Below are 14,444 nucleotides of genomic sequence, written 5' to 3'. Positions count from 1 at the left end.
TGCTCCGTCTCTCCCAACAAGATACCACGCTCTTTTCTTCCTGTGTATTCTTAGTTTCACTTTCTCCCCAGCTCCTGCCTCCAAGTCCCTCCTCCTCCAATCCAAGCTGTGTCATCTGACTCAAACAAGGATCCCTGGGAATTGTAGTCCAGGGGTCCTTGGGAATTGTAGTCCACTGCAGCTCAGAGGAAAATCTGCTAATGTCTGTAGGTCCTGGTATAACAGCAGCTGCAAAGCTCTTCTTAGTGTCTGTAAATCCCAGTATACCAGTAGCTGCCCTAACAGTTCCCAGTGCAGGTGTTACATATATTCTTGGTTCTTCAAAGTAGGCACCTTTTGCTTTGATGACTGCTTTGCATGCTCTTGGCATTTTCTTGATGAGCTTCAAAAGGTAGTCACCGGGAATGGTCTTCCAATAATCTTGAAGGAGTTCCCAGATATGCTTAGTATTTGTTGGATCTCTTGCCTTCACTCTGCGATCCAGCTCACCCCAAACCATCTCGATTGGATTCAGGTCTGGTGACTGTGGAGGCCAGGTCATCTGGCGTAGCACCCCATCACTCTCTTTCTTGGTCAAATAGCCCTTACACAGCCTGGAGGTGTGTTTGGGGTCATTATCCTGTTGAAAAATAAATGATGGTCCATCTAAACGCAAACAGGATGGAATAGCATGCCGCTTCATGATGCTGTGGTAGCCATGCTGGTTCAGTATGCCTTCAATTTTTAATAAATCCCCAACAGTGTCACCAGCAAAGCACCCCCACACCATCACACCTCCTCTTCCATGCTTCACGGAAGGAACCAGGCATGTAGAGTCCATCCGTTCACCTTTTCTGCATCGCACAAAGACACAGTGGTTGGAACCAAAGATCTCAAATTTGGACTGATCAGTCCAAAGCACAGATTTCCACTGGTCTAATGTCCATTCCTTGTGTTCTTTAGCCCAAACAAGTCTCTTCTGCTTGTTGTCTTTCCTTAACAGTGGTTTCCTAGCAGCTATTTTACCATGAAGGCCTGCTGCACAAAGTCTCATCTTAACAGTTGTTGTAGAGATGTGTCTGCTGCTAGAACTCTGTGTGGCATTGACCTGGTCTCTAATCTGAGCTGCTGTTAACCTGCGATTTTTGAAGCTGGTGACTCGGATAAACTTATCCTCAGAAGCAGAGGTGACTCTTGGTCTTCCTTTCCTGGGGCGCTCCTCATGTGAGCCAGTTTCTTTGTAGTGCTTGATGGTTTTTGCCACTGCACTTGGGGACACTTTCAAAGTTTTCCCAATTTTTCGGACTGACTTACCTTCATTTCTTAAAGTAATGATGGCCACTCGTTTTTCTTTACTTAGCTGCTTTTTTCTTGCCATAATACAAATTCTAACAGTCTATTCAGTAGGACTATCAGCTGTGTATACACCAGACTTCTGCACAACGCAACTGATGGCCCCAACCCCATTTATAAGACAAGAAATCCCACTTATTAAACCTGACAGGGCACACCTGTGAAGTGAAAACCATTCCCAGTGACTACCTCTTGAAGCTCATCAAGAGAATGCCAAGAGTCTGCAAAGCAGTCATCAAAGCAAAAGGTGGCTACTTTGAAGAACCTAGGATATAGGACATAATTCCAGTTGTTCCACATTTTTTTTGTTAAGTATATAATTACACATGTGTTAATTCATAGTTTTGATGCCTTCAGTGTGAATGTACAATTTTCATAGTCATGAAAATACAGAAAAATCTTTAAATGAGAAGGTGTGTCCAAACTTTTGGTCTGTACTGTATACTGGGCTCCATATAATGCTCCAATATATGCTGGGCATCATATAATGCTACAGTATACAATTTGCTCCATATAATGGTCCAGTATATAATTGGCTCCATATAATGGTCCAGTATATGATGGGCCCCATATAATACTCCAGTATATACTGAGCTCCATATAATGGTCCAGCATAAACTGGGCCCCATATAATGCTCCGGTATATAATGGGCTCCATATAATGGTCAAGTATATGCTGGGCCCAATATAATGCTCCAGTATATGATGGGCCATATATAATGCTCCATTATATGCCGGGACCCATATAATGCTCCATAAAAAATGGTCCCCATATAATGTTCTAGAATATGTTGGTCCCTGTTGTGAATTCTGTTGTCGAACTCCCTCTTGTGGTCGTGAATGGTACTTCGGCGAGTTCTGTCTATGGACTCCGTCTGGTGGCTGTGAGTGGAGCTGCTGCTTCTGAGGTTCCTTGCACAGGTGACGTGGTTTATCCTTTGGTTGGCTGCTCTATTTAACTCCACTCAGATCGTTACTCCATGCCAGCTGTCAATGTTCCTGCATTGGTTCAGTTCGCTCTTGGATCTTTCTGGTTACCTGTCTGCTCCAGCAGAAGCTAAGTCCCTGATATTATTATTTGTTCATTGTTTTCTTGTCCAGCTGGATATCATGATTTTGCCTTGCTAGCTGGAAGCTCTGGAATGCAGAGTAGCATCTCCGCACCGTTAGTCGGTGCGGAGGTCTTTTTGCACACTCTGCGTGGTCTTTTGTAGTTTTTTGTGCTGACCGCAAAGATACCTTTCCTATCCTCTGTCTGTTTAGTAAGTCTGGCCTCCCTTTGCTAAAATCTGTTTCATTTCTGTGTTTGTGACTTCATCTTAACTCACAGTCAATATATGTGGGGGCTTGCTTTACCTTTGGGGAATTTCTCTGAGGCAAGGTAGGCTTTATTTTCTTTCTCTAGGGCTAGCTAGCTCTTAGGCTGTGAAGAGGCGTCTAGGGAGAGTCAGGAACACTCCTCGGCTATTTCTAGTGTGTGTGATAGGATTAGGAGTTGCGGTCAGCAGAGCTCCCACATCCCAGAGCTTGTCCTGTGTCAGTTTAACTATCAGGTCGTGCCGGGTGCTCCTAACCACCAGGTCCATAACAGTACAGCTGGCCCAAAGTATTAATGCATCTCAATAGAGGGATAAGAGAAGTTCTGAGACCATTTTTTTTTCTTTGCACTGTGTTTTGTCTTTCTTTTCCCCTAAACCTTTGGGTGGTTCAGGACACAGGTGTAGATATGGACATTCAAGGTCTGTCCTCTTGTGTGGATCGTCTCACTGCAAGGGTACAAAACATTCAAGATTTTGTGGTTCAGAATCCGATGTTAGAGCCTAGAATTCCTATTCCTGATTTGTTTTCTGGGGATAGATCTAGGTTCTTGAATTTCAAAAATAATTGTAAACTGTTTCTAGCTTTGAAACCCCGCTCCTCTGGTGACCCCGTCCAACAAATAAAAATCATTATTTCTTTGTTGCGTGGTGACCCTCAAGACTGGGCATGTTCCCTTGCGCCAGGAGATCCTGCATTGCGTGATGTTGATGCGTTTTTTCTGGCGCTTGGATTGCTTTATGATGAACCAAATTCAGTGGATCAGGCAGAGAAAATCTTGCTGGCTTTGTGTCAGGGTCAGGATGAAGCGGAGGTGTACTGTCAGAAGTTTAGAAAGTGGTCTGTGCTTACTCAGTGGAATGAATGTGCCCTGGCGGCAATTTTTAGAAAGGGTCATTCTGAAGCCCTTAAGGATGTCATGGTGGGATTTCCCACGCCTGCTGGTCTGAATGAGTCTATGTCCTTGGCCAATCAGATCGATCGGCGCTTGCGTGAGAGCAAAGCTGTGCACCATTTGGCGGTATTCTCTGAGCATAGGCCTGAGCCTTTGCAGTGTGATAGGACTTTGACCAGAGCTGAACGGCAAGAACACAGACGTCGGAATGGGCTGTGTTTTTACTGTGGTGAATCCACTCATGCTATCTCCGATTGTCCTAAGCGCACTAAGCGGTTCGCTAGGTCTGCCACCATTGGTACGGTACAGTCTAAATTTCTTTTGTCCGTTACTCTGATTTGCTCTCTGTCGTCCTATTCTGTTATGGCATTTGTGGATTCAGGCGCTGCCCTGAATTTGATGGACTTGGAGTTTGCCAGGCGCTGTGGTTTTTTCTTGGAGCCCTTACAGTATCCTATTCCATTGAGAGGAATTGATGCTACGCCTTTGGCCAAGAATAAGCCTCAGTACTGGACTCAATTGACCATGTGCATGGCTCCTGCACATCAGGAGGATATTCGCTTTTTGGTGTTGCATAATCTGCATGATATGGTCGTTTTGGGGTTGCCATGGCTACAGGTCCATAATCCAGTGTTGGATTGGAAATCTATGTCTGTGTCCGGCTGGGGTTGTCAGGGGGTACATGGTGATGTTCCATTGTTGTCAATTTCACCTTCCACTTCTTCCGAAGTCCCTGAGGTTTTATCAGATTACCGGGATGTATTTGAAGAGCCCAAATCTGGTGCCCTACCTACTCATAGGGATTGCGATTGTGCTATTAATTTGATTCCTGGCAGTAAGTTTCCTAAGGGCCGACTGTTTAATTTATCTGTGCCAGAGAACGCCGCTATGTGGAGTTATAAAGGAGTCCTTGGAGAAGGGTCATATTCGCCCGTCGTCGTCACCATTGGGAGCAGGGTTCTTTTTTGTGGCCAAGAAGGATGGCTCTTTGAGACCTTGTATTGATTAGCGCCTTCTTAATAAGATCACAGTCAAGTTTCAGTATCCTTTGCCGCTGCTGTCTGATTTGTTTGCTCGGATTAAGGGGGCTAGTTGGTTCACCAAGATAGATCTTCGAGGGGCGTATAATCTTGTGCGAATTAAACAGGGCGATGAATGGAAAACAGCATTTAATACGCCCGAGGGCCATTTTGAGTACCTGGTTATGCCATTCGGGCTTTCTAATGCTCCATCTGTGTTTCAGTCCTTTATGCATGACATCTTCCGAGAGTACCTGGATAGATTCATGATTGTATATTTGGATGACATTTTGGTCTTTTCGGATGATTGGGAGTCTCATGTGAGGCAGGTCAGAATGGTGTTCCAGGTCCTTCGTGCGAATTCCTTGTTTGTGAAGGGGTCCAAGTGTCTCTTTGGAGTTCAGAGGGTTTCATTTTTGGGTTTCATTTTTTCCCCTTCTACTATCGAGATGGACCCTGTTAAAGTTCACGCCATTTATGATTGGACTCAGCCGACATCTGTGAAGAGTCTGCAAAAGTTCCTGGGCTTTGCTAATTTTTACCGTCGCTTCATCGCTAATTTTTCTAGTATTGCTAAACCGTTGACTGATTTGACCAAGAAAGGTGCTGATGTGGTCAATTGGTCCTCTGCGGCTCTAGAAGCTTTTCAGGAGTTGAAGCGTCGTTTTTCTTCTGCCCCTGTGTTGTGCCAGCCAGATGTTTCGCTCCTGTTTCAGGTCGAGGTTGATGCTTCTGAGATTGGAGCAGGGGCTGTTTTGTCGCAAAGAAGTTCTGATGGTTCGGTGATGAAACCATGTGCCTTCTTTTCTAAAAAATTCTCGCCTGCTGAGCGCAATTATGATGTTGGCAATCGAGAGTTGTTGGCCATGAAGTGGGCATTCGAGGAGTGGCGACATTGGCTTGAAGGAGCTAAACATCGCGTGGTAGTCTTGACGGATCACAAGAATTTGACTTATCTCGAGTCTGCCAAACGCTTGAATCCTAGACAGGCTCGATGGTCGCTCTTTTTCTCCCGTTTTGATTTTGTGGTTTCATACCTTCCGGGATCTAAGAATGTGAAGGCTGATGCCCTGTCAAGGAGTTTTGTGCCTGACTCTCCGGGTGTTCCGGAGCCGGTGGGTATTCTTAAAGAGGGGGTAATTTTGTCTGCCATCTCCCCTGATTTGTGGCGCGTGCTGCAGAAGTTTCAGGCTGATAGACCTGACCGTTGTCCAACAGAGAAACTGTTTGTCCCTGATAGATTGACTAGTAGAGTTATCTCTGAGGTTCATTGTTCGGTGTTGGCTGGTCATCCTGGAATCTTTGGTACCAGAGATTTGGTGGCTAGATCCTTTTGGTGGCCTTCTTTGTCACGGGATGTGCGTTCTTTTGTGCAGTCCTGTGGGACTTGTGCTCGGGCTAAGCCCTGCTGCTCTCGTGCCAGTGGGTTGCTTTTGCCCTTGCCGGTCCCGAAGAGGCCCTGGACGCATATTTCCATGGATTTTATTTCTGATCTCCCTGTTTCTCAAAGGATGTCGGTCATTTGGGTGGTTTGTGATCGCTTCTCTATGATGGTCCATTTGGTACCCTTGTCTAAATTGCCTTCCTCCTCTGATTTGGTGCCATTTTTTTCCAGCATGTGGTTCGTTTGCATGGCATTCCGGAGAACATCGTCTCGGACAGAGGTTCCCAGTTTGTTTCGAGGTTTTGGCGGTCCTTTTGTGCTAAGATGGGCATTGATTTGTCTGTTTCTTCGGCTTTCCATCCTCAGACTAATGGCCAAACCGAACGAACTAATCAGACTTTGGAAACATATCTGAGATGCTTTGTTTCTGCTGATCAGGATGATTGGGTGTCCTTCTTGCCTTTGGCTGAGTTCGCCCTTTATAATCGGGCCAGCTCGGCTACTTTGGTTTCACCGTTTTTCTGTAATTCTGGTTTTCATCCTCGTTTCTCTTCAGGGCAGGTTGAGCCTACGGACTGTCCTGGTGTGGATACTGTGGTGGACAGGTTGCAGCAGATTTGGACTCATGTCGGTGGACAATTTGACATTGTCCCAGGAGAAGGCTCAACGGTTCGCCAACCGCCGGCGCTGTGTTGGTCCCCGACTTCGTGTTGGGGATTTGGTTTTGTTGTCATCTCGTCATGTTCCTATGAAGGTTTCCTCTCCTAAGTTTAAGCCTTGTTTCATTGGGCCATATAAGATTTCTGAAGTTCTTAATCCTGTGTCATTTCGTTTGGACCTTCCAGCTTCTTTTGCCATCCATAATGTGTTCCATAGGTCGTTGTTGCGGAGATACGTGGCGCCTATGGTTCCCTCCGTTGATCCTCCTGCCCCGGTGTTGGTCGAGGGGGAGTTGGAGTATGTGGTGGAGAAGATTTTGGATTCTCGTGTTTCGAGACGGAAACTCCAGTACCTGGTCAAGTGGAAGGGTTATGGTCAGGAAGATAATTCCTGGGTTTTTGCCTCTGATGTTCATGCTGCCTATCTAGTTCGTGCCTTTCATTTGGCTCATCCTGATCGGCCTGGGGGCTCTGGTGAGGGTTCGGTGACCCCTCCTCAAGGGGGGGGTACTGTTGTGAATTCTGTTGTCGAACTCCCTCCTGTGGTCGTGAATGGTACTTCGGCGAGTTCTGTCTATGGACTCCCTCTGGTGGCTGTGAGTGGAGCTGCTGCTTCTGAGGTTCCTTGCACAGGTGACGTGGTTTATCCTTTGGTTGGCTGCTCTATTTAACTCCACTCAGATCGTTACTCCATGCCAGCTGTCAATGTTCCTGCATTGGTTCAGTTCGCTCTTGGATCTTTCTGGTTACCTGTCTGCTCCAGCAGAAGCTAAGTCCCTGATATTATTATTTGTTCATTGTTTTCTTGTCCAGCTGGATATCATGATTTTGCCTTGCTAGCTGGAAGCTCTGGAATGCAGAGTGGCATCTCTGCACCGTTAGTCGGTGCGAAGGTCTTTTTGCACACTCTGCGTGGTCTTTTGTAGTTTTTTGTGCTGACCGCAAAGATACCTTTCCTATCCTCTGTCTGTTTAGTAAGTCTGGCCTCCCTTTGCTAAAATCTGTTTCATTTCTGTGTTTGTGACTTCATCTTAACTCACAGTCAATATATGTGGGGGCTTGCTTTACCTTTGGGGAATTTCTCTGAGGCAAGGTAGGCTTTATTTTCTTTCTCTAGGGCTAGCTAGCTCTTAGGTTGTGAAGAGGCATCTAGGGAGAGTCAGGAACGCTCCTTGGCTATTTCTAGTGTGTGTGATAGGATTAGGGGTTGCGGTCAGCAGAGCTCCCACATCCCAGAGCTTGTCCTGTGTCAGTTTAACTATCAGGTCGTGCCGGGTGCTCCTAACCACCAGGTCCATAAAAGGTTCCCATATAATGCTCCAGTATATTTGGGGCCCCATATAATGCTCCAGCATATACTTGGCTGTTTTGAATTCTGCTCTTGGGTTCCCTCCAGTGGTTGTTGGTGGGAATGCAGTTGTCTCTGACTCGCAGTCCTTGCCAGGTGTATCGGATAATTACAATTCTGACTGGGATATTTAGGTGTGCAGGATCCTTTAGCCCTTGCCAGTTGTCAATGTTTCTTTGGAAGTTTTGGATCTCTGCCTGGCCTCTCCTGCTTATCTGCCAGTTCAGCAAAGATAAGTGTCTGTTTCATTTCCTGTGGCACACATGCAGTGTGCTTATTTTCAGTACTGTTCGTTTGTTTGTCTTTTGTCCAGATTAGACTGTGTCTGTGTTTTCTCAGTCTGGTTGGTTTCACTGGAGTTGCAGATATACGCTCCTACATCTTTAGTTAGATGTAGGAAGTTTTTTGTATATTCTGCTGTGGATTTTTGAAGGGTTTTATACTGACCGCACAGAACTCTGTCCTATCCTGTCCTATCCAGCTAGAGTGGCCTCCTGTGCTAAATCCTGTTTTTTCTGCCTGTGTATGTTTTTTCCTCTCCGACTCACCGCCAATATTTACACTAATATACTTCTAGTTGCTGTGTTAAGTTCAGGTTTGCGGTCAGTATAGTGGCCACATTCTCCAGTGAAAGTTCTCATGCAGCTCCAAGGTCACCGGATCATAACAGTACAACTGGCCAACAATGAGTTAGGGTACCGTCACACAGTGGCATTTTGATCGCTACGACGGCACGATCCGTGACGCTCCAGCATCGTAACAATATCGCTCCAGCGTCGTAGACTGCTGTCACACTTTGCAATGTACGACGCTGGAGCGATAATTTCATGACGTATGTGCGATGTAGAAGCCGTTGGTTACTATGCGCACATCGTATACAATATCGTGCACACCTTTATTACACCATGCGATCATGCCGCCACAGCGGGACACTAGACGACGAAAGAAAGTTTCAAACGATCTGCTACGACGTACGATTCTCAGCGGGGTCCCTGATCGCAGGAGCGTGTCAGACACAGCGAAATCGCTGGAACGTCACAAATCGTGCCGTCATAGCGATCAAAATGCCACTGTGTGACGGTACCCTTAAATGCATCTCAGAAGAAGGGAAGGAAGCTCTTGAGTCATTTTTTTTCTCCAGTCTGTTTTGTGTTCTCTTCCCTCTTAATATCTGGGTGACTGAGGAGCCTGGTGCAAGCATGAATGTTCAAAAATTAGCTTCTCGTGCAGACCAGCTTGCTGCTAGGGTGCAAGGTATTTCTGATTATATTGTTCAAACTCCTGCTTTAGAACCGAAGATTCCTACTCCTGATTTGTTTTCTGGTGACAGGTCTAAATTTTTGAGTTTTAAAAACAACTGTAAACTGTTTTTTTACCTGAGACCTCGATCCTCTGGTGATTCCATTCAGCAGGTAAAAATCGTTTTTTTAGGGACCAAATTTGGAAGTGACTTTGATGGCCAATATAACCAAAAAAGTGACACTATTTTAAAAACTGCACCCCCTTCCCCCCCCCCCCCCCCCATGTGCTCATAACCACATTCAAGAAGTTTATTAACCTTTCAGGGGCTTCACCAGAATTAAAGCAATGTGGAAGGAAAAAAATAAAATAACATTTTACTTTTTCCCACCAAAATATTGATTTAGATCCAAATTTTACATTTTCAAAGGGGTAACAGGAGAAAATGGAGCATACAATTTGTTGTGCAGTTTTTTTCTGAGTACGGGGATACCCCATATGTGATGGAAAACTATTGTTTGGGTGCACAGCAGGACTCGGAAGGGAACGAGATCCCTTAAACCTTTAAAGCGCAAAATTGGTTGGAATAGATAGTGGATGCCATGCAGCATTTTGCAGAGCCCAAGATGTGACTAATCAGTGGAAAGCTCCCGCAAGTGACCCCATTTTTTAATCTATACCCTCAAGGAACTTATCTAGAGGTGCGGTGAGCAACTTGAACCTGCAGTTACATCACAAAATTTTATAGTGTTGACCTGTGAAAATAAAGTAACACATTATTCCCATAAACATGTTGCCTTAGTCCCAAATTATTCATTTTCACAAGGGTAACAAGAGAAAATGGACCATATAATTTGTTGTGCAATTTCTACTGAGTACGCCGATACCTCGAGGTGTAGTGAGCATGTTTAACAGAACTGTATAACATTGGGCTGAGTCAATGGAATGGAACCTCAAGTTTTTAACCCCTATCTGACCTTGAACGGGATAGTACGTCCGAGGTCAGAAGCCCCGCTTTGATGCAGGGCTCCGCGGTGAGCCCGCACCAAAGCCGGGACATGTCAGCAGTTTCGAACAGCTGACATGTGCCCGTAATAGGCGCGGGCAGAATCGCGATCTGCCCGCACCTATTAACTAGTTAAATGCCGCTGTCAAACGCAGACAGCGGCATTTAACTACCGCTTCCGGCCGGAAATGACGTCATCGCCGACCCCCGTCACATGATCGGGGGTCGGCGATGCGTCTCCATTGTAACCATAGAGGTCCTTGAGACCTCTATGGTTACTGATCGCCGGTGGCTGTGAGCGCCACCCTGTGGTCGGCGCTCACAGCACACCTCCATTTCTGCTACATAGCAGCGATCAGCAGTTGTGCCTGCTTCTAGCCTCCCATGGAGGCTATTGAAGCATGGCAAAAGTGAAAAAAAAAAGTTGAAAAAAATGTAAAAAAAATATAAAAGTTTAGATCACCCCCCTTTCACCCCAATCAAATCCATAAAAAAAATATCAAATCTACACATATTTGGTATCGCCGCGCTCAGAATCGCCTGAACTATCAATTAAAAAAAAGCATTAACCTGATCGCTAAACAGCGTAGCGGGAAAAAAATTCGAAACACCAGAATTACGTTTTTTTGGTCGCCGCGACATTGCACTAAAATGCAATAACGGGCGATAAAAAGAACGTATCTGCACCGAAATGCTATAATTAAAAATGTCATCTCGGCACGCAAAAAATAAGCCCTCAACCGACCCCAGATCACGAAAAATGGAGACGCTACGAGTATCAGAAAATGGCGCAATTTTTTTTTTTAGCAAAGTTTGGAATTTTTTTTCACCACTTAGATAAAAAATAACCTAGTCATGTTAGGTGTCTACGAACTCGTACTGACCTGGAGAATCATAATGTCAAGTCAGTTTTAGCATTTAGTGAACCTAGCAAAAAAGCCAAACAAAAAACAAGTGTGGGACTGCACTTTTTTTGCAATTTCACCGCACTTGGAATTTTTTTCCCGTTTTCTAGTACACGACATGCTAAAACCAATCATGTCGTTCAAAAGTACAACTCGTCCCGCAAGAAATAAGCCCTCACATGGCCAAATTGACGGAAAAATAAAAAAGTTATAGCTCTGGGAAGGAGGGGAGTGAAAAACGAACACGGAAAAATGAAAAATCCCATGGTCATTAAGGGGTTAATATTCAAAAGGGATAATAGGAGAAAATGGACCATACCATTTACACAATTTACACATTTACCATCCTGCGCCCCCATTCTGGTATGTGCTGCCCCCATCCTGGTATGTGCTACTCCAATTCTGCGTCCCCATCCTGTCATGTGGTGCTCCCATCCTGCACCCCCATCTTGTCATGTGCTGCTCCCATCCTGCGCTCCCCATTCTGTCATGTGCTGCTCCCATCCTGAGCCCCCATCTTGTCATGTGCTGGTCCCATCCTGCATGCCCATCCTGTCATGTGCTGCTCCCATCCTGCGCCCCCATTCTGTCATGTGCTGCTCCCATCTTGCACCCCCATCCTTTCATGTGCTGCTGACCCTGAATAAGAGTTTGGACATAGCACCACATGACAGGATTGGGGCGCAGGATGGGAGCACATGACAGGATTGGGGTGCAGGATGGGAGCACATGACAGAATGAGGGCACAGGAAGAGAGTAGCACATGACAAGATGGAGGCGCACAAAACAGGATGAGGCACATGACAGGAAGGGGGCGCAGGATGGGGGCTGCACATGACAGGAAGGGGGCGCAAGATGGTCACAGCACATGACAAGATTAGGGCGCAGGATGGAAGCAGCACATACCAGGATGGAGACCATATACCAATATAAATGCTCGCCACCCGGGCGTAGAAAGGGTTCAATAGCTAGTATGAATATAACATATAACATAAAATTAATTGTTTTCACTTTTTTTGTAGAGGAAAGGTCTATGTCTGGAGAACACCTAGGAGATCAGAATGACTTGTATCGTGCATGTAAGTAGATATTAGAATTTGCTTTCTTTTATTTTCCAGCTGATTAGTAACTTTTTTTTTACTAGGAGTCAATTGATGTGGGGTAATATTTTGTCATAATTTCTTCAAAGAAATCTGCATCATTTTGAAGATTGGAAAAAAAATCACCTAATCTTTTTACTGTTCTGGTTGCTCTTTAGTTTACCATCAGCTTTGGTCACCATCTCATCAAACATGAAGAGCTATGAGCACGGATATCCCCAAAACACCAGATGGTAAGTCATCTCTCATTCTCTTTGTCCTATCTATATATATAATTGTCTAAGGGTTTTTCCGTCTGTCTGTCTTTCTGTCTGTCTGTCTGTCTTTCTGTCTGTCTGTCTGTCCTGGAAATCCCGCCTCTCTGATTGGCCGCCAGGCCTCGACCAATCAGCAACGGGTACAGCGACGATGATGTCATAAAGGACGTAGAAATCCCACGTTTCTGATTCAGCGACGGGCACAGTATCGACGTAGATGTCATAATGGTCGCCATGGCGACGATGATGTCATAAAGGTTGCCTCGACCAATCAGCGACAGGCACAATCTGCCGCGAATTCTGGAATCATCATTGTCCAAATACTACGGGGACATGCATATTCTAGAATACCCGATGCGTTAGAATCGGGCCACAATCTAGCACCTGAGCGGCGGACATGGCGACCGGACGCTTCAGTCAGGCTCAGTCGCTATGGTAATGCTGTAAACTATCGGGGAGCGCGGCGTCCTGTTGCTAGGAGATTAACATTCAAAGCGAGCATGCGTTAGGTGACCTAGGAAGAGTCAGCCAATCACAAAGAAAAAGGCGTGGCTGAACCTGTTACTATGGTGACACTCAAGGGCGCACCTATAGCGAGGCAGGTGGTCACTTCGCCTCAGGCTGCATTGAGTTCCTGAAGACCGGGGAGGTGTGGACAGCGCAACAGCGCCCCCTGCAGTCAGATCACGTGGTGCCGACACCTAACACATCACAATCACATAGAAGCCGGCCTGTGTGCAGAGCCCGGAGTGTGTCAGCAGACACTGTGTGCAGAGCCCGGAGTGTGTCAGCAGACACTGTGTGCAGATCCCGGAGTGTGTCAGCAGAGCCCTGTGTGCAGAGCCCGGGATGTGTCAGCAGAGCGCTGTGTGCAGAGCCCGGCGTCTGTCAGCAGAGACTGTGTGCAGAGCCCAGAATGTGTCAGCAGAGCCCTGTGTGCAGAGCCGGCGTGTGTTAGCAGAGCCCTGTGTGCAGAGCCCGGAATCTGTCAGCAGAGCCCTGGGTGCAGAGCCCGGCGTGTTTCAGCAGAGCACTGTGTGCAGAGCCCGGAGTGTGTCAGCAGAGCCCTGTGTGCAGAGCCCGGAATGTGTCAGCAGAGCCCTGTGTGCAGAGCCCGGCATGTGTCAGCAGAGCACTGTGTGCAGAGCCCGGGATGTGTCAGCAGAGACTGTGTGCAGAGCCCGGGATGTGTCAGCAGAGCACTGTGTGCAGAGCCCGGAGTGTGTCAGCAGAGCGCTGTGTGCAGAGCCTGGCGTGTGTCAGCAGAGCACTGTGTACAGAGCCCGGCGTGTGTCAGCAGAGCGCTGTGTGCAGAGCCCGGAGTGTGTCAGCAGAGCCCTGTGTGCAGAGCCTGGCGTGTGTCAGCAGAGAACTGTGTGCAGAGCCCGGCGTGTGTCAGCAGAGCGCTGTGTGCAGAGCCCGGAGTGTGTCAGCAGAGCGCTGTGTGCAGAGCCCGGAATGTGTCAGCAGAGACTGTGTGTAGAGCCCGAGCCCGGAGTGTGTCAGCAGAGAACTGTGTGCAGAGCCCGGCAGTATCGACGTAGAAATCCCGCGTCCCTGATTGGTCGAGGCCACCAGGCCTCGACCAATCAGTGATGGGCACAGCGACGATGATGTCATAAAGGACGTAGACATCCCGTGTCTCTGATTCGTCGAGGTCGCCAGGCCTCGACCAATCAGCGATGGGCACAGTATCGACGTAGATGTCATAATGGTTGCCATGGCGACGATGATGTCATAAAGGTTGCCTCGACCAATCAGCGACGGGCACAGTCTGCCGCGAATTCTGGAATCATCATTGTCCATATACTACGGGGACATGCATATTCTAGAATACCCGATGCGTTAGAATCGGGCCACAATCTAGTAACATGTATATTACATGTAAAATGAAAAATAATTTGTATTTTCTCATTTTTGTAGAAGGAAGGTCCAAGTCTGGAGAACACTGAGGAATTAGATCAGAACGACCTGTACTTCATG

At 46.7% G+C, this 14,444-nt stretch overlaps 1 long non-coding RNA gene across 1 annotated transcript; it reads left to right on the top strand.

Moving 5' to 3' along the window:
- Window positions 1-12,124: 12,124 nt before the first annotated feature.
- On the top strand, window positions 12,125-14,444 carry LOC138680902 (uncharacterized). Its single transcript, XR_011321828.1, has 3 exons — window positions 12,125-12,183; window positions 12,363-12,437; window positions 14,385-14,444. It is a non-coding gene; the product is annotated as an uncharacterized lncRNA (long non-coding RNA).

This window comes from Ranitomeya imitator, chromosome 5, assembly GCF_032444005.1.
Source record: "Ranitomeya imitator isolate aRanImi1 chromosome 5, aRanImi1.pri, whole genome shotgun sequence".
Classification (NCBI taxonomy): domain Eukaryota; kingdom Metazoa; phylum Chordata; class Amphibia; order Anura; family Dendrobatidae; genus Ranitomeya; species Ranitomeya imitator.
The sequence above is the reverse complement of the archived record's forward strand: the minus strand, read 5'-3'. Positions and strand labels throughout refer to the sequence as shown.